General features: G+C 40.3%; 1 long non-coding RNA gene across 2 annotated transcripts in view; it reads left to right on the top strand.

The window, feature by feature from the left end:
- Window positions 1–1662: 1662 nt before the first annotated feature.
- LOC140624483 (uncharacterized) overlaps window positions 1663–25543 on the top strand; it is a 53023-nt gene continuing 29142 nt past the window's right edge. For both annotated transcript variants that reach the window (XR_012023956.1, XR_012023957.1), the window contains exon 1: window positions 1663–2264. This is a non-coding gene — a long non-coding RNA (uncharacterized lncRNA). The remainder of the gene's footprint in view (window positions 2265–25543) is intronic.

The following is a 25543-nucleotide window of genomic DNA, read 5'->3' as shown; positions in this document are numbered from 1 at the left end:
CCCAATTATTATTTTGTCAAACAATGGCCTAGGAACTCAGGCTGAAACAGGAATATGGCACACAGATGGAGGTTTTTAGGGAAAGTACATTCTGGTTGGGGGGGAGACCTAAAATCAACAAGTAGCCAAATAATTAAAACAGAATATGCCAGAAAGTAATGACAGGCACATAAAGAATAACTGGGTGACAACTTTTTGGAAGGCCTTCTTCAGATCTATTTTCTAAAGAATCTAGAAGAGCATAGTTCATCTCAAGGGGAAGCAAATCTCTATCATGCCCCCTTTCCCTTGTAGAGACTTTAGAAGGAAATAGAAGAGATGAAGTATCAGACAAACATCAAATGAAAAGGACAGAGCAAGGAGAAGGAACAGGCTTGACTGATGACAACAATATAGTCAGTGAGCAGGACCAGAGGGCAGGAAACCCAAGACAAAGTGGTTGGGAGAATATGTGCCCAGAGTGAGTGTGGGTGTCTTGAGCTGTCATCGCTGTTACAGGGGCTCTAGGCCTATAGATCTGGAAGTGCTCTTTGGCCATTATTTCTACCTTCCTTTTTTTTTTAATTTTTATAAATTTATTTTTTATTGGTGTTCAATTTGCCAACATATAGAATAACACCCAGTGCTCATCCCATCAAGGGCCCACTTCAGTGCCTGTCACCCGTTTACCCCCACCCCCCGCCCACCTCCCCTTCCACCATCCCTAGTTCATTCCCAGAGTTAGGAGTCTTTCATGTTCTGTCTCCCTTTCTGATATATCCCACTCATTTTTTCTCCTTATTTCGACCTTCCTATCTTTAGATGGAGTGGCTGGCACCTGAAGAGTGAGGAGACTCTCCCATGTCATGGGTAGAGATTTAGAGCCAGAACTAGAAGTTGGCCTTCCTCATATACTTTGTTTACATCCCTACCGATGTTTGCTTTCATTTGAGTTCTCTGTGATGTGGATACTAAAAAATAGGATTCCTGAGATAGAATCAAGAAGTGATAGTGCAGGCTTTAGGTATTCACAAAATTTGGTATTTTACTAAGTTTATTATGCAGCAAATAATGTGTCTGTGGGTCAGAACATCCTGCAAATTATTAGTAAATCTGGCTCATGGAGCCCCTTGTCATGGAGTTATGGAGAAATGCAAGCCCTGTGCCTTTTCCCCAAAACCATGAACCAAAGCAGCTTAAAAACTTAAAAAAGTAAAGGGACTTCTAATCTGTTGCAAGAGAGGTACTTAAAAAGGCTCAAACTAGAGACCAAAAAAAAAAAAAAAAAAAGAAAGAAAAGAAAAAGAAAAAAAGGATGATTAGCTCCTTAGTTATTTAGAAGGAATTCTAGTGAAGATTAAAAAACACCATGGTCTGGCCTCTAGTTAAATCCCATGATATATAATTTTAGCAATCATCTGGGAGACAGCCAATAGTGGTGTGTAATTATGGAAATGCTGACATTGCAGAACACAGCGGAAACCAAATCAATTTTCAACATGCATACCCAAGACCTAATAAGAAACTTCCATTGATGATGAGAAAATAATTGGGAAATAGAAAAAAGTGAATAAGAATACGTGAGCACATGCGGAAAATGAACTGAATTCTGACTCCGTCTATCAGTGCTCTTTCCATTAGCTCTTTGTTCCCTGATCTGAGGGAGTGACAGCGTCACTCCCCAAGTCCTCTGAGTAAAGGGAAGAAGTGGGACGAATGTCTCAAGGAACTTGTTAAAACAAACTGCTTCTTCTGACAGGAAGAGAAAGTGAGTTAATAAGAAAAATACCTAAAATGTGTTCTTGAAGCTGTTAGGAAACAAAAGCATTTAAATACCAGCTTTGTAACTCTCAGTTTCCTGCGGGCCTAGGGAGGGGCCCTGGAAAACTGTAGAATTGCACACGAGGGCAGAGCTGAGAGCTGGCCGCTGCTTTGAGACCTTTCTGAAACGGAAAGGGAACAAGAGAAATAGCAAGTCACTTAACATTTGGGATTGAGAGCTGTAGATCTAGATCACACTTCTCAGGCCCCCCTGCGATGGCTGCTAAGACCACCTACGTCTCTCTTGGCTGTGGAGTCCGCATTCATTCAAGGCCTATAATGCTCTTGTTGTCAGAAGGAATTAGTGATAATAAACCTTGTCAGATAAGAGGTACCATGTGCAGGCTCAGCCGAAAGCAGAAGCAAGAGGTACACTTGCCATTAGAACCGAGACCTAACAGTTCAGCTCTATGGAGCGGAAGTTTCAGAGAAGAGGGGGAAAGACAGCCGTGGACAGAGCTCTGGTGAGTGGCCTCCCCTGCCGTGGCTTCCCAGTCTTGCTCACGGTATTCTTTATCTGCTGTTGGTTATCTAATGCTGCTTGACAAATTACCCCCAAAATGAGCATCTTAAAACAACAATAAACATGTATTATCTCACACAGTTTCTATTGGTCAGAAATCCAAGAGGGTCTTAGCTGAGGTAGTTCTGGCCCCAGATGCCTTAGGAAGCTGCAGTCAAAGGTGCCGGCTCACTCACGTGGCTGGACACAAGGGGGTGACGTTCCTTGCTGGCTGGGAGCAGGAGGCCTTGGTTATTCGGCACAGGGGACCCTTCATGAGGCTGCTCTTCATGGCATGGCAGTTGGTTCCCCTCAGAATGAATGACTGAAGGGCATCCTGGGTGGCTCAGTCAGTGGTTTAGTGCCACCGTCAGCCCAGGGCCTGATCCCGGAGACCCGGGATCGAGTCCCACATGGGGCTCCCAGCTTGGAGCCTGCTTCCCCTCTGCCTGTGTCTTTGCCCCTCTCTCTCTCTCTCTCTCATGAATAAATAAATAATAAAATATTTAAAAAAAAAAGAATGAATGAATGAAGGTCAAATAGAAGCCTCAGTGACTTTTGTCCTAGCCTTAGAAGTCACACTCTTTCATTTCCACAAGAGCCTATTGGTTAAATGAGCCTCTAGCTTACATGTCAGTGCTATCCAGTGAGGGAGGGGATTATTTAAGGGCATGAACACCAGGAATTGAGGCCCCACAGAGCCATCTTGGAGACTACCCGCCATGGTCATTATACACCAACATCAGAAGATTTGCCATTTCCATGTGAACTTTTAAAATGTCTCTCTTAAGCAGTAATATCTATAGATTTAGTGTGGTCTTTATATTGATATTCATGGGATAATTTCAAAAAAAAATAGAACTCTTAAAACAAAATACATTTTTTTTCCCTCGTATCTTAATAGCAACTCAAGCATAACCAGGGTCCTATGTAGGGTCCTATGTACTACCCTTTGGAAAACAACACCAGCCACAAACTTGAGCTGGTCTTGCTTGAAGGCGATCCTTGTAAGTCTAGTGTAAGTCAAGAGGCATTTGTTTCATGTGATATCTTCACTTACACTAAATGCCCTAGAAGTCTAAGATAATAGTGCTCAGGGGTAGACTATGACACTACAACAAAGTCCATTTGCTACAGTGGTTATAACTGTCACTTGCCAGCTATCTTTTGTAATTACTTAAAACAGAAACAGTTTAAAGAACTGAACCATAAGGGTAAAGCAGATTGTTCTCAGCACATAAAACTAAACTCACCTTATTATGTATTGTTATACTGCTGTCCACTCTCATTACCAACGGCCATAAAGCAATTTTAACTGTTCCCTGGAATGTCACCAGCAATAAGCGTTTTTGCTTTACTGTTCTGTTGAGCTGAATGTAATAGTTATATTTCAGAAACTCTTAACAGCTGGGAAATCTAGCAATGGCTTCTGGACTTTGTGAATTCATTAAAATATTTGGTTTGAGTAACCTTGGTGTTACCTTAAGTACGGTTGGGGAAATCATGTCATAATCACTGAATTTTATTAGCCACCAGCCCTTTTTAAACATAAAATGCAATGTTCTGAAACCGAGAGCCTGTTCTGTCCCTTGCTGGTGACTTTATCTCTTCTCTTGGCAGGATGTCCATGAGCCCCCATTATGCTTTCCTGAGGGTCCTGCATTTGCAGGCGTCCTTCATGGCCAAAGGTGACAATGCAGACAATGTAAAGCGTGGCTAACGGGAAGAATCTCTATGCTGAGTACACACACCATCTCCCATACTTCAGTCCACAAAGCCTGGGACCATTTGCACGGTCAAGATTCTATGGTTTTTATCTTATACTCATTTGCTTTATATTTTTACTTCTTTAGAGAAGAAAAGAATCTCTTTTACTTAAATTCTAAATTCCTATCTGAATTACTACCTATTATCTTGTTAGGATTTTTTTCACCATTCTTCTTCAAGAAAAGGGGAGCATTGCAGAGAGCTACAAGCCAGTATGTACGTCCACCAAGCTGATGCAATTATTTTCCAGAATCTTTCCTTTTCCTTCCTCAGTTCCTTTTTATTAGGAAATAAAACTTCTTTTTGTTTTTGGAATATTTTATTTATCTATATTAGAGTGAGAGAGCGCACAGGCAAGGGGAACAGCAGAGAGAGAAGCATATTCCCCGCTGAACAGGGAACCACACACAGGGCTCGACCCCAGAACCCCAAAATCATGACCCGAGCTGAAGGTAGACACCCAACCAACTATGCTACCCAGGTACCCAGGAAATATAACTTCTGAGAATAAATGTTTTGCAGCTTAAAACTATATATCCCCAGCCTCTGTTTCCTTAAGACTAAGGAGAGAAAGATCAGCCTGGATTATTCTAGAGACAGTTAATACCTGGTCTTTGTTATGCTCTATGTGATCTGGGCATTTTTGAGGGTGAGGGTGCAATTTATGCAGTTGTTATTTTCCTTTTACTTTTTTTTTTTAAGGATTTTATTTATTTATTCATGAGACACACAGAGAGAGAAGCAGAGACACAGGCAGAGGGAGAAGCAGGCTCCATGCAGGGAGCCTGATGTAGGACCCGATCCCAGGACCCTGGGATCATGACCTGAGCCGGAGGGAGATGCTTAACCACTGAGCCACCCAGGCGCCTCTCCTTTTCCTTTATAATTAGGTAGGAAGTACAGTGTGTCTTCATCATCAAATATTCATTAAAGCTAAATTAAATAAGAGACGGGTATCTAAGAAAAAGAGCCCAAGTAGCTCTGATTCTAAAAGTGAATCTGAAGGTCATGCTCAGGGAGTGTTGCTGCTGTTTGTCAAATACCATGTTTTCTGTCCTCCTTGTTTCTGTCTGTGTTTCCCAACTGGCCAGCAGCTTCTGCTTGCCACGGGCCCCTAGCCCCTTACACTGCATGACTGTTTTAATGCCAGCAAGCATTCACATTGGAGAAAAACAAAGAAATCTGAATGTTATTCATACCTTTCCCGTGTAGATTCTAAGGAAGATATCAATGACAATGTCTTGTCTACTGAATGGGATGAGGAATATAGAAATGCAAAATACACATGGAGCGGGAGTTTTAACTGCCCTAGGAAAGAAAAGGGAAAGCTAAAAGATAGATGAATTCTCTTTGTAGCCAGTAAGATACGTGGTAAAGTCTTTCAAAAGACATAAATGTTTAATCAAGACTTTTGTCAAGTTTTGTGGTGTATTGCCTAATGGAATTCTCTTTTTTGTTTCCCCATCACGTCTTCTGTAATATCTATTTTTGCTACCCTTTGTATGGTCGAGATTGTGTTCTGTGGATTGTGATTGAGTGTTAAGTCAAGGTGAGTAAAGTTGGGAGCAGAGAAGCTCCACTCCGTGATGCAGTTACCTGTGGGACAGCAAAGGGGCCCGGGCTCCTTGGCTTCCTCACTCACTGTTCCATGATTTAGCGCACATCTACTTTCCTGGCTTTATCTCCCAGCAGTCAGCCTCACACATGCAAAGCCCAGCTAGGACAAAGGGGTTGTAGATTCCCCTTGTGTTGTCATAATTCTGTGACTTTGCTCGTGTTATTTTACCTCTTCAGCAGAAATCCCTTGCATCACTTTCAATAGCGACATCAGGACCAAACCCAAATGCTACTTTCTCAAGCCAAAATTTGCCTTTCCTTCTCAATCTTAACAGCACCTGGTTTAGGGCTCATGTAATACCTCTATTGCATCTGTGCCCTGCACCGAACACACTGACAGCAGGCCTCATCTGCCTTGAGGGACCGCAGGAAACATCTTATTCACCTCTCAAATTCCCCACGTATGAGGTCAAGCACAGTGTATGCCCCATGGGAGCATTCAATGAATATTTCCTGAACTGAATAAAAAGGTCAGTAACTCAGTTCGCTGTGTGGTTTGCATACAGTGTGTTCTTTTTCTAAAAGAATTTTTTTGGGCATATAGTGTGTCTTGTCCAGATTTGTATAGCATAATACTATCAAAGAGTAGGCTACACCATGTGCACTTAAGTAAACACTTTTGCATGATGAAGATATTTGGCTTCTTTTTTTTTTTTTTGATATGTTGGCTTCCTGATGATAAAATAATAAGCTTTCATCTACCTCCCATAGTCTGTCCTGAAGATAAATGGGAGCATAAATGGGCAAACACTTTGGGAAGTAAAAGCATGCTATTTTCTGTAAGAGATATTGTTTATTTCTGTAGCTACTGTCTGGCGTAAGATAGGATCCCTGTCACTCAAGCACCTCTTTGTACCACGGGTAATGATGATAATTTTGGTTAATCTGAACCCTCCAAGTCAATGCTACTCAAATTGTGGACACCAGACCCGTGCCAATCCATGAACAGAAACGTTGGGAGTAAGCATTTAAAAACTTTTATAGCAATTTAATAGAACAGTATAACTACTGAATTTAATGATAAAAATGTGGCTTTTGTCTATACACCTTTGCCTTATTCATTTCACTTTGCCAGTAATTCACTTCCACTGTTGTATAATAGAATTGATCCACAATGGATTGAAACAAAAATAATCAAAATGCTGGAACTTCAAGGTAGACAGTTTGAAAAGCATTTTTCTAAGTCATTCTCTCCAGAACAAAGATACCCACCTTGTGTGCATGGCAGTTTTGGGAAAAAGATGAAGATAAATTTGTAGCTAATATAAAATACTAGTAGCAACAAAATATTAATAATAAAAGTTGATATTAAAAAATAATATAGTGAATGATAATGAGAAAAAAAGCATCTGAAATATGACAGTTCTGGTTCATAGTTATTGATTTTGGTCAGAGTCTTTCTAAAACCATTTTCATACAGTTTTAACAACCCTCTATGCAAACTCTTCTTTCCAGTATATGGACTTCCATTCTGGAAATTTTAGAGAAAATAACATTCTCTCCTCTCATTAAATAAATTTGGGGGTTGTGTTTGCTTAAAGAAAACTTCTGTGCACCCATTTTAATCAATATTAACAGTAATTCCTCAGTCGTCTGTGAGTCTTCTCTATGAAAAATTCCTTCAAGAAGTCAAAAAAGTCAGTATTTAAAATACAACTGAAAAAAAAATACAACTGAACTTGGGTGATCCGTTATTTTCTCACCAATTTGACACTGACTTTTTAATGGAAATTCTCCTTAACGTAAGTCAGGATAGTATTCTGAGCAAACAGTATGTGGTTCCTTTTGTCCGAGCATCTTGTTTTTCCAGATTGCCAAGATAATACATTCTGCGGGGGTTTAGAGAATATCCTATGGATTTCTCATTCTATGGAAAATAATATTTGCCAGTGTCTTAAAATTTAATATTCATGAATCACATTGCAGATTTTGATTTTAGAAATCTTGGAATCATTATTTAGGTTAGATCACAAAATCAGAGGGTAGGAACTGGATTAGATGTCAGGTTTTGTGTTGAGCCTGATAGGGTGGAATTGCTCAGAAGCAGTTCTTAATGCTTATGAGGCAGGTTCCTTGACACTGCATCAATCTAGGCAAAATAGGAGGGGTTTATTTGGATACATTTATAATGCAATTTTAACTTTTCTATATTTCATTTCAGTTTCTTTCCTTCCCCTGCTAGGCAAATCTGACCCCAGATGCTCAGGTCCTACGTGAACTGAAATTAGTCACCTTGGCAAGCCCTGTGTTATGGTCCCCTGCGGTACATACTCCATTTTTACCTTTTCTTCCTCCTTTTCAGACTCAGATTATCCTGACTTATTTTGCAAAGTAGGCTATATTTCTTCAGCTTCTTTTTTAGAAAAATTGCTTTCCTATAATCCATTGATCTGTTCTAAATGATATGCACTTAAAATTACCTTTTCTATAGCTGTTTACAGGGTGAGAGGAATAGAGAAAGTCTGGGTTAGTCACTAGAAGCTCTGAAAGCTTTGTTAATTTTTAAAATTCTTTAGTTCAGTAAGCAGAGTTAAATCCAAGGATTGAAGTTTTGGAAGAATGGGATGGCATGTACATTTTTTACCTTATCTTTGCCTCTTGATCTTGCTATCTTGGGAATCCTTGATGGCTTTTTCTTGAATGTCTTTCTAGTCTGACTTTGCTCCAGACTTTGATCCCAAAGCACCTTATCCCTTTAATGAGCTTCCTTCAGCCATGAGTTCAGCTGCAGCTGTTTCAGAACGCTCTCTCCACCTACACACTTTTTGCCCTTGAGGACATTTCTAGACTCCCCCATCCAGCAGGCTTTCCCTCATCAGCCCTCCTATTCTGCCTCTACCCTTCCTCCCAAAGGCAGATCCATACCTTCTGATCCTAGATTTTTCTCTTTACCTGCTTCTTAGGTGTGCTATTTTTATCTTCCCGTATCTCCCTCCTTGTCCTTATTGAAAATTCAGTCTCCGTAAACATTTAGTGTCTAACTCCACCTCCACTGTCACCCAGTTCCCCTTTTCTTTTAAATTCATCTCTACGCCCAAACCCAGTTCTGGCTTCAAATGCCTGGGAGGGAAATTCAGATACCTTGCCATAATTAGCCATGCTAACAACAAAACCAAGAGCCTGAGAATTTAATGATTTCAACAGTAGCCAACCCTTCTTTGGTTCGAACCTTCTTTGGTTCTCTCTTGTCCTTGGTTAAAGTGTGCGTCCTGTTTTGCTGAATGGAGTGGTATTAATGACCTTGTTTTATCTACACTTGATCACATATCAGAACCTAAGCCTGGAAACTCATGTCCCAGTGGAAGCAAGCAGAGAGGCAGTCAAACCTGATGTGTCTTGTGGCTTACTGACAAAAGTACTTGACAAATACTTGCATCATCTCTACTTATCTACCCTTGATTTAAAAAAAAAAAAAACAATTTAAACTTGAGGACCTGATGTTAAGTGGAATAAGTCAGACAGGGAAAGACAAACACTGTGTGATCTCACTTACATGTGGAATCTAAACAAGAACAACACCCAAACCAACAAGCTTATAGATACAGAGAACAGACTGGTAGTTTCCAGAGGCTGAGAGCTGGGGGTGGGCAAATGGGTAGAGCCCAAAGGTACAAACTTCTAGTTACAAAAGAAGTCATGGAGATGTAATGCCCAGCGTGGTGACTACACTTAATAATACTATACTGACTATTTGAAAGTGGCTAAGAAAAATGAATCTTAAAAGTCATCACAAGGCAAAAGTTCTGCGCGGATGGTGATGGATGTTAACTAGACCTCCCGTGGTGCTAACTGCCCAGTAGATACAAACACATCAATATGCTGTACACCTGGAGCTCATACAGTATCGTGCATCCATCCCAGTTATGCCTCAATAAAAAAAATAACAATAAAATTTTTTTAAAGTCCCAAGTCAGAGGCCTGGGACACCGAGTCCCACGGTGCGCCGCACTTTCTGCCCCGCCTGCGGCCCGTGCACCTGCCGGCGCACCTGCCTCGGCCACGCTCCCTCGGCGAAGCAGCTGTGAAAGCTCATCAGCCAGGATTTTTCACTTGAATCCGTTTAAACTGAGCACACAACCAGACTGAGCTTCCAGCCCTTTCTTTCAAACTTTCCATCTTGGCCTCTACGTGGAGCAGCACGTTTGGTCTGTGCCCTGGGTATTGGGAAGGACGCCCAAAGCCTCCTGGCGCTAATGACACCCTTTGCCGTATTAGCCCTTCGAATCTCAATGTGTTTTCTTGAGCTCCCCCCGGGTCTGGATTCTCCCCGCCACGCCCTGGGGGTGACACTGCGACACACATTACCTTTCGGAGGTGAGCAGTCTGTGTGGACCCGTCGCTTCTCTTTCCCTCCCATATTTACATCTGTAGCCAAAACAGATTCCTTTCACTCACCAGGAGCCCCTAAAGAATTAGGTCCTCTCCCCCTCTACCTACCCACTACGGACTCAGGATAGCCTCTGCCTTGTCATCGGTTTTGGATGATGTCACCCCCTTTCTGTCCTAGTCACCCAGAGCCTGGCCACTTGTTTCCTGCACCCCTGCTCTCTCCTGCTTGCTTTCAGCAGGCTCCCCAAGGCTGTCTTCGCTGTCCTCCCCCTCTTCCGTCGGTCCCTGTGCTCACAGGTTAACATACTCCTATTTGAGCCTTTCATTTTATTAATACTATCTCATGTGAGCCTTGCTTCTGATTGGCTCCATCTCAGAGGTGTTCGTCCTTTAGGGTCACCTGCACACATCACCTATATAGCCCACCTGTACATATCGCAACTGTCACTGAGGAAGGAACTGGGATCCGGGCCCCCAGTGTCATCTTGGCAAATGTCCCTGGAGAAGCCACTTGAGCGGGATGCCAAGGGCCTCTAATACCTGTGTTTATCTGTGCTTCCTAGTGTGGGCTGTTTCTAAGCGCTACATTTGTAGACACTCATTGAATCCTTACAACGCCAGGAGTTATGGAGCAGTAGCATTCCCATTCACAGCTTAAGAAATTGAGGCACAAAGGGTTAAGTGACTTGCTCACTCATTAGAAAGAAAGCAGGCTTGAAGCAGGCAACTTAGCTCCAGAGCCCACGCTCCCAACCACCACGCCACAGAACAGTGTTTCAACATCAAATATTTCTGCTTTCTGTCTCTTCTCCAGGTCCCATGAGCTGCCTCTACTGTCCCAGGTTTCTCATTCGGCCACATTCTGACAAGCCAGGGGCAAAGAAAAACCCTCGTTTGAACTCATGAAATCTTATGACTTCCTCTTTACTCCCCACACTTTCATTTCTTTATATAGATTCAACTCGTTTCCTTTATCTCCATGGCTTTCCTCCAGATCCTAGCTTCCAATCCACTTTACCAAATATAGATATTTGCACTCTTCCTGCCATTTCCCGTCACGAGGGGCAGCTTCAGAGAGAACACGGGCCCTGAGGATGCTCACAGCCCTCTTCTGAGCGCCCAACTCTTGAGAGTCAAAATGAAGTTCCTGACATTCCTCTTTGAGTCATTTGGTGACCGTTACACAGCTCAGGTCATTTTAAAGCACCTAGAGCCCTAGTCGCAAGCCCTTACCTTCGCAATCTGGCTGAAATTTAAGCACAGGATCAAGCAGTCTCGGAACCAGAGCAGCCGGTAGGGTGGCAAAGAAAGGAGCCCAGTGAATGGCATGAATCACAACATTTTAAATAACTGAATAAAATGTTTAATTTTCAGAAAGTGAATGCTTCAACTTGATAATCCAGTAGCCAAATACTGTGCTAAAGTTTAGGGGCATGAACTGAAAAGTCTCTGCCTCATGTCAAGCTACGTGACTCCTCCTCACAAAAGGACAGGATCCCTCTTTTCTACTTTCCCTAATGACTAGCGTGGACTCCCGCTATATTGAGGAGTTAGCCCTGATTCCTCTTTATTTATACCTCCCCTGCTCCAATCCATCAACTTAAAAACTTCTTTCTCTGGCTTACAGATCCCAGCAAGTCCTGGCCCTGGCTCCTGCCCTGGCTCCTTCTTCCCCTATTACCACACCATCTACCCACCCTAGCCTGTTTGTTGCCCTGTGGCCATCTCAGGTCATTTTGTTTCCTGCCTTGGGACCTTTCTCACTAGCTCTTTCCCCTGTTCAAAATGCTCTCTCCCTTGATCTTTTCATGGCTCAATCATTCTTTTCAGTAGAAGCCTTCCTGAACCGTCCAATCTCAAGTAACTGTCCAGCCATCCTATCACATCGCCTTAATGGAATTTTCTGCATTGTACTAATTGCAGTCATAAGACTTTAAATTGGGAACCCTCACTTACGTTTTAGCTGAGTTCACAAAACAAGAGGTGAAAAACTTCAGTATCCTAAAGGGAGGTGTCAGACTCCCTGTAAAGGATTTTTCAAGGAGTTCGACAAGTTGGTTTTGCAACTCTTTGGTTAACCACTAATCTACAGTCTACAAAATGGGTTGGTAGAGTCAAAAGATTTATTGGAGATTACGAATTAACTTTTCAGAGTGAATGGACAATGTGCTATGAGCTGACCCCCTCAATTTATACACTAAAGAGTAGGGGTGGAGGTGCCTGATGCAGAGACTTTGGTAAGACTACTCAGTGATCTTGACCTATGCCCTTCAAATCATGAAACACAGCCTCACACCCAGAAATGTCTAAAAGTAAAAGACTAGCTGCTCTGACAGACAAGCAGGAAGAAGAGGCCGAGTCTGTGAGTTGAGAATGGTCTGAACTCCCAGAATCTATTATGACAGAGGACATATGAGTGCTTCCTCTTGGCCAGATGATGGTGATAGGAGGAAAGCCCCAACCTGGAGCCCGTTTAAGTCTTACCAAGAGGGTTACGTATAGGAGAAATGTGATTTTTATTTTATTATTAAACCACAATGATTTTGTTGCCAAAAGTTTGACATCACATCAACCTTTAGAAATTAAACTCCATCTTTAATAACAATGGTTCAACCTTAAAAATAGTTCCAGTTATTTCCATGTAAATAGCGGGGACTTCCCCTAAACCCGTGTGTCATCAACTTAGTCAAGAAATAGTTGTTGAGGGGATCCCTGGGTGGCTCAGTGGTTTAGAGCCTGTCTTCAGGCCAGGGCGTGATCCTGGAGACCCAGGATCAAGTCCTACATTGGGCTCCCTGCATGGAGCCTGCTTCTCCCTCTGCCTGTGTCTCTGCCTCTCTCTCTGTCTTTCGTGAATAAATAAATAAAATCTTAAAAAAAAAAAAAAAGAAAGAAAGAAATAGTTGTTAAGTCATGTCTAAAGATACCAGTTCAAAAAAAAAAAATAAAAAAAAAAAAATAAAGATACCAGTTCATGTTCAACTCCTGAGGCCAGAGCTTAGAACAACCCAAAGTTCCTGCTTTTGCCCAAACAAAGCTCTTTTTTGACAGTGAGATAGCTTCTGTGGTAATAATTAGGACACTTGATGGTACAACTCTCCAGACTTTCCTGATAATGACTCACCTAGGTGGCTTACTAAAAATATGGATTCCTGAGCTTGTCTCCTGGAACTGCTGGTTGATGACATCTGGGATGAGTCCTAAAATCCATTATTTTACACATGGTCCAGGTTTGTCTTATCAGGCAACTATAGGGAGCATTTGATAGAGAATCCCAGGGTAGGGGTGGTCTGGAAAAGCGTACTGAGGGGCAGGGGGTGTTAGAATTGAGGCCCAGATGAAGAGAAAGTATGGGGAAGGCGGAATCGAAGCAGAGGGAACAGTAAAGGCAAAGACCCCGAGCACACGATGAAGTTGCTGCTTTTCAGGAGCCGAGCAAGCCAATAAAATCACAGTTTAACCAGTTAGAAAAAACTTGACCAAATGAGGATGGACAGGAAGGCAGGAGCTGTGCCAAGGAGTTTGAAAGTTTTCTAGACTCAGGGGGCGGCCGTGGATAATTTTAAGTAGAGGAATGACAATCTGATAAACATTTCAAAAAGATGTATTCAAAAACACTCTTCATCAAAATGAGACTTGAGAATGTGCTTCAAAATCACTTGGAATGATTTCTTTAAAACGCAGTTTCCCAGTCTATATCCCAGATCTTTGGAACTAAGGCCCAGACATCTCTAGGTCTAACAAGCATGCCAGGCCTGAATAATGCAGCCTCCTACCAGAACCGCCTTGAGGACCTGATTGCTCTTTAATAATACAATGGCTACTGTTGAAGTAATGGGACTATTACTTAATTCCTGAGGATCTTGTGATATGTTTTTAGTAAGTATATAAGTGAATAACCAAATCTTTGATATTTAAAATGTAACCAGGAGTGCCTGGGTGGCTCAGCGGGTTAAGCATCTGCCTTTGGCTCAGGTCATGATCTCAGGGTCCTGAGATCGAGCCCTGTGTCAGGCACCCTGTTCCGTGGGGAGTCTGCTTCTCCCTCTGCCTCTGCTCCTCCACCTTCCCCCTCTGCTCATGCTCTCTCTCTCTCTCTCTCTTCCTCTCAAATAAATAAAACCTTTAAAAATTAACTAATTAATTAAAGCTGTAACTGGCTTTTTAAAAAAATCAGGTATTTTATAAACTAATTAGTATAATATGTAAGATTACTAGCAGTTCTTACGTATTTCAAATAGTCCCTAAATAAAAAAACTTTAGGTCAGAGTTTTGATCATTTTCATTAATATATGAATATAGTTATCTGGTTTCTCTAATTTACCTAGATCTGGTTAGAAAACTATCATCACAGAGGATTATTGATGAGTAGATGATTGTGACAAATTATGAAAGGTAACAAAATGACAACCATGTTTGAACAGTTTTTCATTGCTTAATATTCGGAGTTTGGTCACATGTATCACATCTATAATAGTTGAGGGAAGAAAGATATAAATCAAGGCAAAACCTCAAAGTTGGACTATCAGTGATTTTTCTTCTAAAATTTACCTCGTATACATAGACACGGAGAGTTGTTGCATTTATAGATAGTATAGAAAGCTTATCGTGATTGCAAATGCCCCTTTTTGCCTTAGGATCAAAGGAAATTCTATGAAATAGCAATCTTCAAAACTTTGAAGAAAATACAAATAATCAAACATATAATAAGATATGCTCTGGGCTGTAAAAAGGACAATGCAAATAAGAATGATGGAGGAGAAGCAGTATAATTTATAACTAAAAACTAGTAAAACTTTTTATAATTCTTGGGAATAGCACAGACTATTGGTTCATAACAAATATTTCCAGTGTAAATATACATCATTTTCACAGGTAATATGCAAAACATTAAATGTCACTAGATCACTTACGAGCCCGCTCCAGGCTGGGCAAATATTACATCTTACTTTATATTCAGAGATTAACACACAGTGCACCTTCAATAAATGTTTCATGACTGACTGAATGGTTGTCACAGTTGATATATATCATGAAGTCAGTGTGACCAAGTTCATGTTCATTCAGCCGAACATACCTGCTTTCTTGGCACCAGAGACACTATTTCTTTACTTCTAACTGGAAACCTTTTTCCAGAGTCCTTTTTCCATCACCTAATTTACTCACCAGTCACAAAAGGAACTGGGCAAGAAAAACGCATCTGTGACAACTTTCCAACAAATATAAATAGTGTTATATGCCAATACCAGGATAAATATTTAAGCATATATATGTCTATCCAGATCGAGATTGATCGATACACACACACACACACACACGCATATATATACATACACGTTATGCCATATGTGGATCTGTGTACATGTCTATAAATTGAGAAGATATGAATCAATATTTGATCATTATACATAATGAACATTATTATATAATAACCTGTTATGATTTCAAAAGGGAACAAGTTAAGGCCCATTATCATAGGCCTGATACACATTTACCGGATTTTGAATGTGTGTTCCAAAGAGAATGCACTGAAGAGCTAAATATATTTAAAGCTAATAAAAATATAAAGGTTTTTTTTCCAAAAAAATTACATTGAAGCTCTTTACACAACCACTTTATTCCACTTTCTGCCAAAGCTTATGTGCTTCCAAGGGAGTACAGTAATTTGTGCATTTTCTATTTTTAAATCATTCATTGTTCTAGTTAAATATTATGAGTGTATGCCAATTCCTGAAAGAGTCATGCAGAGATAGTAGGTGCAATTGTGTTGTACTCAAAATAAATTCACGGTTAAAGCAAATATTTAACAACTGTCAAATACTGGATTGCATGTAGAAAAACTAATCCTGTATAGCTCTGGTAAATTAAAACTTCAAACCAAACCTTCCTTCTGTGCTTTATAATTAGAAAACCAAATGAGGAACTTTTCTGAGCAGCCTGGTTTAAGAAACCCACCTGTTTTCTCTTTTGAAAAAAGAAAAAAAAAAAAACCACTACATTTCTGAAGTTAAAATGTTTAAGTAAAGGATTTAATTGACCCAGAAAGCTGGAATTGAATTGTACAGTAAAGAATGACCCTCTCAAGTTTAAATATTACCATGTATATTTGTGACATAATGTAATTTGATAAATGGCTTATGAGGCATTAATTAGAAATTATGTGCTCCAAAAAAGAATCACACTCAGGTTATTCAAGGAAGACATCACCTGAGGAATGGCAGCCATCCCATAGAGAATCCTGTAAACCTCATGTCGCATGACCTTTATATTTTCTCCACATCAGCCACCCTGGCTTCACCCGGGACCTTGTCAGCTTTCAGAAGAGCTGCACTGAAATATTAAACTTGGGCAGTGAGTGCTCTGATCACCAGCCCCACCCAATTAACCCCCTGCCCCCCACGTCTGTTTCTGGTCTTTCAGGGACGTTTAGTCTCTTGACTCCTCTCTTTTCTATCACCACCTTCACTATCTGTACAAATTCCATGCTTCATCATTTCAAATACTTGTTTCTTAATTCCTCAGCCCTCTTCTCCTGTTGTCCTTCAGTCTGAGTACTTAGAAAAATCCCACACCATGCCGATTCTAATCCTTCACCTTTTCTGAAAGAATACCCATGTTACCCTGTGCCTCTGGAGGAACTTCATATGTACTTGCGGGTTGGCATCAACCTAAATGCATGATTTTCAGACTCAACTGTTCTCAGAGAATTCTGACAAGCCCTCTGCACCCTTTTTTCAGAATACTTAGAACTTCTCTTTTCTTCTTAAATCTCCAGCCTCATCACTTACTCTCACTTTCATCAGGTGACCTTCCTTTCGGCTTCATAAAGAAAAGAGAAGCCATCAAAGTAAAATAGCTTCCATCTCCTATTCTGACTACGGACATCTTGCATGTCAACCATACTTTCCTCCTTCCCTCCTATGATGGTGGAAAAGGGTCTCCTTTGTCTAAGACTGGCCTTTCTATTAAGAGAGTCCTGTTTCCTCTCACTCTCTTAGAGGACCCTGCTCCATCTGCTAGCTGCCTTTTTTATTCTGTACCCTTAAAATCACCTTCTATATGGACCTATTTTCACAAATAATGAAATGACTACTTCAAGTCTTCCCAACATAAAAGAAAAATATATAAAGCCTCTCCCTATCTCTTTCTGTGGCCCCTACCCCTTCTCTCTGCATTCTTTGATAGCTGATCTTTTTTGAAAGAATACTCTTCTTTGCCCTTTCCTCTTCCTCACCTCCCACTTACTCTTTGATCCACCTATAATCTGGCTCCTGCCTTCACCACACTCAAAGGACTCTCACCAAAGTCACAAATAACCATTGTATCAATCAAGTTTCCAGTAGGAGAGAGATGGGACATCCAAGTTGGAAGAGTGTGGAGAGAATGTCATAAGAGATTAAAGGGCTTTGAGAGACCATAGTAACCCCTCAAGAGATAGCAAAGTATTCCAGAGCTAAAACGATGCAGGAGGCTCTTGCTCACCCAAAAGGGGTAAGCAGAGTGAACTGCCTGACAGGAATTGGGACCTTCAGTCAAGGAATGCACAGGCTGCAGCTAATCCACAAAGAGGAAGCTGAGGGGAAAATATCCCCCTTCACTCTCCTCCCTTATTTCCTGCTCCTCATCCCCTGCCAGTGCTCACCATTGGTCTAACTCCAACAGAAGACAGAATGTAATGGGGGTTCATGAAGATTGTTCACACTGGTCATGGATGTGAAACTGGTTGAAGAGGGATGGAGGCAAACAGAATGTAGCCAGCACAATCGTATTGCTGAATCTATGCAGCAGCTGTCTGTCTTTATCTCACTTAGGCTCTTAGTAGTACTTCAAAATGCTGGCCTCTTCTTGAAACTCCTTTTATCGTGATGCTTCCAAGCCACTGCAATCTTCTACGTCATCTCTTTATCCTACACCATTTGTTTAAATGCTGGTGCTCTTCAGGGCTGTGGCTCTTCAAAAGCTGCTCTTCTCTCATTGGCCCTCAGTGGACTCATTCTTTTTAGGGCTTCAATCACCATCTGTAGCTTCGTGATTCTCAAGAATATATTTTGAGCCTAGATATTTGCCCTAAGCTTTCAGGCCTACTTCCTCATCTGCCTATAGTGCATCTTCACTAAGAAGTCTCATAGGCACCTCGAGATCATTGTATTAAAAATTAAACCATCGTATCTAACTTCAAATCCATTCCATTTGTGGTTCTTATTTCAGTATAGGCTTACCTCATTTTTTTTGCATTTTGCTTTACTGAGCTTCACAGATAATTCTTCTTATTCTTATTTTTTTTGGCTTTTCTTTTCTTTCTTTTTGTCCTTTTCTTTCTTCATTTTTACAAACTGAAGGCTTGTAGCAGGCTGCCACTGAGCAAGTCTATTGGCACTATTTTTCCAACAGCATTTGCTCATTTTGTGTCTCTGTATCACATTTTGAGAATTCTCACAACACTTTAGACTTTTTCATTATTATTAAATTTGTCATGGTGGTCTGTGATGGGTGATTTTTGATGTTCCTACTGTAATTGCTCCAAGGTGCCATGAACTGCACCCAAATAAGATGGCAAATTAATCGACAAATGTTGTATATGTGCTGACTCTGCCACCGACCAGCCATTCCCTGTCTCTTTCCCTCTTCTCAGTCCTCCCTATTTCCTGATACACAGAAATGTTGAAATTAGAAATCCCGCAATGGCCTCTAAGTTTCCAAGTGAAAGGAAGAGTTACACATCTTTCACTTTAAATCAAAAGGTAAAAATGATTAAACTTAGTGAGGAAAGCACATCAAAAGCCAAGACAGGCCAAAAGCTGGGTCTCTTGCACCAACCACTAACTTGTGAATGCAAAGGAAAGGTTCTTGAAGGAAATTAAACATGCTACTCCAGGATATACACAAATAATAAGAAAGCTGAAGAGTCTTACTGGCAATATGGAGAAAGCTTTAGTGGTCTGGATAGAGGATCAAACCAGCCACAATATCCCCTGAGCCAAAGCCTAATTCAGAGAAAGGCCCTCACTCTTCAATTCTAGGAAGCCTGAGAGAGGTGAGGATGCCGCAGAAGAGAAGTTTGAAGCTAGCAGAGGTTGGTTCAGGAGGTTTAAGGAAAGAAACCATCTCCGTAACATGAAAGTGCAAGGTGAAGCAGCAGGTGCTGATGTAGAAGCTGCAGCAAGTTCTCTGGAAGATCCAGCTAACGTCATTCATGAAGGTGGCTACACTAAACAGCAGAACTTCAATGTACACAAAACAGCCTTCTATTGGAAGACACCACTGAGGACTTATATAGCTAGAGAGGAGAAGTCTATGCTTTGGCCTCAAAGCTTCAAAGGATGGGCTGACTCTCTTGTTAAGGGCTAACATAGCTGGTTACTGTAAGTTGAAGTCAACACTCATTAGTCACCCCCAAATCTTCAGGGCCTTAAGAATTACGCTAAATTTACTCTCTAAATGAAACAATAAAGACAGCACATCTGTTTACAACATGATTTACTAAATATTTTAAGGCCCCTGTGTAGAGCTACTTCTTAGGAAAAAAGATTCCTTTCAAACTGTCACTGCTCATTGACAATGCACCTGGTCACCCAAGAGCTCTGATGGAGATGCACAGATTAATGTTGTTTTCATGCCTGCTAACTCAACATCCTTGCTGTAGCCCATGAATCAAAGAGTCATTCTGACCTTCGAGTTTTATTAAGAAACACATTTTGTAAGGCTGTTAACATTTGTGATTTATGAGAAGAGGTCAAAATATCTATATTCACAGGATTTGGGGAGAAGTTGGTTCCATCCCTCATGGATGACTTGGAGGGATTCAACACTTCAGTGGGTAAGGTAACTGCAAATGTTGTAGAAACAGCAAGAGAACTAGAATTAGAAGTGGAGTCTGAAGATGTGACTGATTGTTATAAATTCATGATAAAAACTAATGATGAGAGGTTACTTCGTATGGATTTCCTGAGATGGAATCTACTGGTGAAGATGCTGTGAAGATTGTTGAAATGACAATAAAGGATTTAGACTATTATATGAACTTAGTTAATAAGACAGCAGTGGGGTTTGAGAGGATTGACTTCAATTCTGAAAGAAGCTCTACTCTGGGTACAACGCTATCAAACAGCATCGCATGCTACAGAGAAGTCATTTGTGAAAGAAAGAATCCATCAATGCAGCAAACTTTATTATTGTCTTATTTTAAGAAACTGCCACAGCCTCTTTCAGCAACCACCATCCTGAGCAGTCAGCAACTATCAACACTGAGGCAAGACGCTCTACCAGCAAAAAGATAACTCTTTGAAAGCACAGATGATAGCATTTTTTTAGCAATAAAGTATTTTTTAATTAAGACACATACATTTTTTTAGCCTAGTGCTATTGCACACTTAATGGACTATAGTGTAAACATAACTTTTATATACTGGGAAATCAAAAAAATTATTTGACTCACTTTATAGCAACATTCACTCTATTGCAGTATTCTGGAACTGACCTGCAGTATCTCTGAGGTGTGCCTGTAAATGATACCATCATTCTCACAGCTGCCCAAAACAGAAACTTGGGATTCAACCTTGACTTGCCACATTTACAATTAATTTGAATTCCTATCATTTTTGTCTCAGATATTCCTCAATTTTATCGGTTTACCTTCATCCTCACTGGCACTACTCAAACCTAGGCCACCCTAAACTCATCTCTGAGCTCTAGATGCAGCTTCTTACCTGGTCCTCTGCTTCTCCTCTTGGCCCATTCTGCACCCCTCAGCTAGAACGTACTTTCTAAGGCAAATCTGCTTACTGTGTTTTTTTACTTTAAAAACTCCCCCACAGCTCTATATTTTTCTTAGAATCGAGCCCAAATTTCTAATGTTGGTTTCGGAATTTATCCTGCCCTTTCATAGGCACCACTAGATTACATTCCAATAGATCAAAATCTCTTTCAGTTATTTAAATAGGACACGCTGAGTTTCACCTCTGAATCTTCCCACATTTCTTGCCTTCCTCTTGGTACACCATTTGGCCATTCTTCACCTGGATGATTCCTGCCTTGCCTTCTGGCCTCAGTGTTAATGTAATTTCTTTTGAGAAGTCTTATCTGGTAAGCCAAGTGCCTCTGCTATCCTGTAGTATATTGTACTTCCCAACACAAACCTTTTTTACCTGTGTGCATGGCACTCTAGACTCTGCTCAAGGACTGTGTCTTTGATTTTCATTGCTGCATCCCAAGCACCTAGCAGAGACACAGCCATTTTTTTGTTGTTGTTGAATGAATGAAATTGACTCGGAGGATACAAATGTAGCTTATATAGTAGGAGTAAAGTATATAATTGACAAAGTTCAAAGACGCGGCATCATGGATGGCATTATAGTTGTGTCTGAGTTTTATGTCTATTCTGAATGCAGTGGTAAGCCACAGAATATTCTTAAGTAACAGAATTATAAGCAGAAGTTGTGTTGTAGAGGAAAGAGGTAAGATGATGGAGGAACAGGGGGACCAAAGTTTTGTCTGGTCCCTGGAATTCAGCTAAGTATCTATCATTATCATTGTGAACACCTGCAAAATCAACCAGAGATCTAAGAAAAGAATTGCTGCAATTTTACAAATAGAAAAGCAACCACTTTTTGCAAGATAGGAGGTACAGAGAAATGAATCTGAGGCAATATATGGCATGGTAAACCATGGGGCCGGGGTGGGGGGAGTGAAATGAGCCTCCATAAGCTGGCTACTGGAAAATGATACAGCAGGGAAGCACAAAATCGGAACTTTTAGAAGTCTGCTTCAGTGAGGGACGTCCCTGTCTGTAAGGCACTCAGGTGGTGAAGCAGGTAGAAACCCAGGTGGGACAATGTGGTCTCAGGATCCCTGAGGCAGAGTTCCCAGGTATTTGGGGTAAGGAAACCAGCTGCAAACAGCAAGCCCAGGAGTGGGCTCTCAGCTCAGGGTTGCTGTAAACCATGAACCATGGCTCAGTGAGTGTGACTGCTCTGGAGCAGAGCTCAGCAAGCAGCAGAAAGGTGGCAAGCCCCCTCCTCCCCCCCGTCCTCTGGAAGGAGTGGTGTGAGTGTGTGCCTCAGGAGTCCATAAAGTTTGGACTTTATGTGTCGCATGCCTGAGATAACAATGCTCAGTCACAGGCTGGGTAGACACAGAGTGTGGACGGAAACTAGAGAGACAACAGTGATTGACCTATACTCTATGAGGGTTCACTGAAGAGTGAGAGGTGATCTTTGGCTCTAGGGCTGGGGATAAGGGCATCACCATTTTCATTGCCCAAAGCTTTCAGGGAGCAAAAACCACATAGAGCAATCTGGAACCACTTACACTGAGCTAGGACCTCTGACAACTCCCAGGCAAAGACACCTGAGAATCAGGGCAATGGGCCCCTCCCCCAGAAGATCAGCAAAAACAACCAGCTAAAAACCAAGTTTACTGATCACAGAGAACTGCAAAACTCCAGTGCTAGTGGAAAATAGTATTTAGAATTTGTGGGTTTTTCTCATGATTATTTAGTCTTTCAGTTTTAACCTTTTTCCCTTTTCAGTTAATTTCGTATTTTTTAAGTCATTTTTTAAGTCTTTTGTAGTTTTCATTTTTACATTTATGTTTTATATACATATATATTTCATTTTTGGCTTCCTTTCATTGTATTCAATTTTATTTTTGTACATATATAAAGTTTTTCTTTCTCTTCAATTTTGGGATCTAGTCTCTTCTAACAAACAGACCAAAATACACCCAGGATCGAGTTTATTATTCTGTTCTGTTCACCTTCTATTTGATTTTATTCTCTCTCTCTTTTTCTCTTTTTAAAATTCTTTTTTGGCTTCTTATCTCTTCTGATTTGTTTAGTGTATATTTTTCAGGTGTCATTTTTGCTATTTTTGTATTTTTTCCCTCTCTTTCATCTATTCTCTGGACATAATGACAAAATGGAAGAACTCATCCCAAAAAAGAACAAGAGGTAGTACTAACTGACAGAGATTTAATCAATATGGATCTAAGTAGGATGTCAGAACTAGAATTCAAAATAATAACTATAAAGATAGTGGCTGGGCTTGAATAAAGCTGAAAAAGTTCTAGAGACAGTGGTGGTGATGGCCGCACAACAATATGAATATACTTAACACCACTGAACTGTAAACTTAAAAATAATTAAAATGGTAAGTTTTTAAAAGAGAGAGAATCCCTTACTGGAGAAATAAAAGTACTAAAATGTAATCATGTCGAAATACAAAAAAAGTGCTATTATTATTGAAATGCCAAAAAATGGAGGCTCTAACTGCTAGGATAAATGAGACAGAAGAGAAGTCAGTGATGTAGGGGACAAAATGATGAAGAATAAAGAAGTTGAGGAAAAGAGAGGTAACTTGGATCATGAGAGGAGCATTCAAGGTATCAGTGATACCATAAAGCAAAACAATATTAGAATAATTGGAGTCCCAGAGAAAGAGGAAAGAGAATGAGTGGCAAAAGGTTTATTTGAGCAAAGTATATTTGAGAACTTCCCTAATCTGGATAAGGAAATAGGCATTAAGCCCAGGAGGCATAGAGAACCCCCCTCAAGATCAATACAAATAAGTAAAAAACTCGACATGTAATAGTGAAGCTTGCAAATTTCAGAGACAAAGAAAAAATCCTGAAAGCAGAGGACAAGAGGTCCTTAACCTACAAGTGTAGAAACATAAGGCTGGCATCCAACCTGTCCACAGAGACCTGGAAGGCCAGAAAGGGCTGGCATGATGTACTCAGGTACTAAATGAGAGATACATGCAGCCAAGAATACTCTATCCAGCAAGACTGTCATTCAGAATAGAAGGAGAGATAAAGAGCTTCCAGGACAAATGGAAATTAAAAGCTTATGATCACTAACCCAGCCCCACAGAAATACTGAAGGGGATCTATTAAGCTAAAAGAGAGCCCAAAAGCAACAAAGACCAGAAAGGGACAGAAACAATATACAGAAACAATGACTTTACTGATAATACAACTGTACTATATTCATATCTTTCAATAATTACTCTGAATGTAAATGGGCTAAATGCTCCAATCAAAAGACAAGATTAAAAACAAGACCCACTGATATGCTGTCTACTAGAGACTAATTTTAGACCTAAAGACACCTCCAGATCAAAAGTGAGGGGGTAGAGAACTATTTATCATGCTAATGGACATCAAAAGAAATCTGGGGTAGCAATCCTCATATCAGACAAATTAAATTTTAAACCAAAGACTATAATAAGAGATGAAAAGGACATTATATCATAATTAAAGGGTCTATCCAACAGGAAGATCTAACGATTGTAAATATTATGCCCCTAACTTGGGAGCAGCCAATTACATAAGCCAGTTAATAACAAAATTAAAGAAACACATCAATAATAATACAAAAATAGTAGGGGACTTTAACATCTCACTCACAACAGTGGAAAGATAATCTAGGAAGAAGATCAACAAGGAAACAAGGGCTTTGAATGACACACTGGACCAAATAGACTTCACAGATATATTCAAAGTATTTCATCCTAAAGCAACAGAATACTCATTATTCTCAACTGTACATGGAACTGTCTCCAGAACAGATCCCATACTGGGTCACAAATCATGTCTCAACTGGTACCAAAAGATTTGGATTATTCCTTGTGTATTTTCATACTGCAGTGCTTTAAAACTTGAACTCAATCACAAGAGAAAATCTGGAAGGAACGCAAATACATGGAGGTTAAAGAGCATCCAACTAAAGAATGAATAGGTCAACCAGTAAATTAAAGAATTAAAAAAAATCATGGAAGCAAATGAAAATGAAAACACAACTGTTCAAAACCTTTGAAATTCAGCAAGGGTGGTCCTAGGAGGGAAGTATATAGTAATATAAGTCTTTCTCAAGAAACAGGGAAAGTCTCAAATACACAAGCTAATCTTACACCTAAAAGAGCTGGAGAAAAAACAAGGAAAGTTGAAATCCAGCAGGAGGGGAGAAATAATAAATATTAGAGCAGAAATCAATGAAATAGAAACCAAAAGACCAATAGTAGAACAGATCAACAAAATAGGAGCTGGTTAATAAGACCAATAAACCCCTCGCCAGACTTATCAAAAAGAGAAAAGACTCAAATAAACAAAATCATGAATGAAAGTGGAGAGATCATGACCACCACTGAAGGAATACAATTATAAAAACATATTATGAGCACCTATATGTCAACAAATTAGGCAATCTGGAAGAAATGGGTGCATTCCTAGAAATATATAAACTACCAACACTGAAACGGTAAGAAACAGAAGACCTGAACTAGCAAAGCAATTGAAGCAGTCATCAAAAATCTCCCAACAAACAAGAGTCCAGGACCAGGTGGCTTCCCAGAAGAATTCTACCAAACATTTAAAGAATTAATACCTATTCTTCTGATGCTATTTCAGAGAATAGAAATAAAAAGAAAACTTCCAAACTCATTCTATGAAGCCAGCATTATCTTGATTCCCAATCAGACAAAGACCCCACCAAAGAGGAGAATTACAGACCAATATTCCTGATGAGCATGAATG

The sequence above is a fragment of the Canis lupus genome, chromosome 34 (assembly GCF_048164855.1).
Source record: "Canis lupus baileyi chromosome 34, mCanLup2.hap1, whole genome shotgun sequence".
Lineage (NCBI taxonomy): Eukaryota > Metazoa > Chordata > Mammalia > Carnivora > Canidae > Canis > Canis lupus.
The sequence above is the reverse complement of the archived record's forward strand: the minus strand, read 5'-3'. Positions and strand labels throughout refer to the sequence as shown.